The following is a 1,436-nucleotide window of genomic DNA, read 5'->3' as shown; positions in this document are numbered from 1 at the left end:
ATATATATATATATTTTCTGCTCCTCCTCCTAATCTAATCCAGTGAGGGCCAACCTCATTAAACACATGCACTAAATCAGATTCTCAGACATAACAGTCACTGGGTAAACAGGATTTTGAGTAGAGAAGAAAATACTTCTAGGTCTTATTCTGCTCACCTCTCTGGCTGCAGGAACCCATCTTTGGTAGACAGTCTTGAGATCCTCTGCTCCAGCATTGACTTCTATTTTAGAGACACCCACATAAACCCTAGGGTTCTTGTGATCAGTCTCTGGGCAACAGCAAAAGGAACACAGAGATATGGCCCAAGGTAATCTCACAAACGGTACTGAAAAGGTTCCATCCTCCATGGGCAGGTACTTCCTTCCTGCCCAGGCTGGCGACTGCGCTTGAAACGCTGATCTCTGTCTCTCTCAGGTCTTCATGCTCAGTCTTCTACTTCACCTTTCACTGACACCCAGGCTTCAGGGTGTTTGAGTTCCTGATAGACTTCCTTCTAACTATCCAGACTTATTTCTGTCTAATACATTCCTGATGCTTTGGCACAAATTCTCGGAATGGGACTGGGAAAACTGACTTCCACTGGCAGGCCGTGGGGAGGAGTTTCTGAAGGGTGAAGACCAATTACGTTTTGCTGTAGGAGTCCAATGGGTGAGGGGAGGTGGGAGGCAGTCAGGCGCTACCATCCAAACTGTTTTCCCAGCCATTTCAGGTGGCCGATATGGCTAGACACTCCCCTGCCGCCCAGATTTTTTTTGTTTATATGGTTTTCCTGGCAGCCGTGTCCTGTCCCCACCACCCTTCCTGGACAAGTCAGTTCTCATTCTTCAAGTCTCAGCACAATTATCTTCTCTTCATAGCAGCCTTTGTAAATGGATTCATCCAAGTAGCCAAGTAGCCCACCCTCCTCCTGGTTCTCCTATTTTCAAGCTCTTGGACCCATTTTTGTCTTTTTTTTTTGGCCCCATAACATTTACCACGATTTATGATCATTTAAGTTGTTCACTTGCTTCAATTATTTTTTCTTCTCAGCCTCTCTAGAATGCAAGCTCTGCGAACACAGAGACCACACAGAAATAATCCCAACATCGGGGTTTTAGTAGAGTTCTCAATAAATGGCTACGAATAAATGAAGGAGTCTTCTACTCACTAGAGGCTGTGTGATCTTGGAAAAATCAATTGCTCTGGACTTATTCCCCTTTAAAGGAGAAATTTGCTCTGACTTCCTCTGATATCATAAAGGCAAGCTCATATACCAGCCATGAAATGCCTCAAAAAGAGCATCTCAAAGAACAAACCACATCAAACTGTGGTATGTAGGGGATTATTGGGTAAAGCAAAATATTTATAAAAACAGTGGGTGTTAATATGGGAAATGAGCCTCTGAGCTGAAGAGGAAGCAAGGAGGGAGAACAGGTCAAAGGGTCAAAAGAGAT

Source organism: Condylura cristata, unplaced genomic scaffold (genome assembly GCF_000260355.1).
Source record: "Condylura cristata isolate star-nosed mole 26May11 unplaced genomic scaffold, ConCri1.0 scaffold00004, whole genome shotgun sequence".
NCBI classification, from domain to species: Eukaryota; Metazoa; Chordata; class Mammalia; order Eulipotyphla; family Talpidae; genus Condylura; species Condylura cristata.
The sequence above is the reverse complement of the archived record's forward strand: the minus strand, read 5'-3'. Positions refer to the sequence as shown.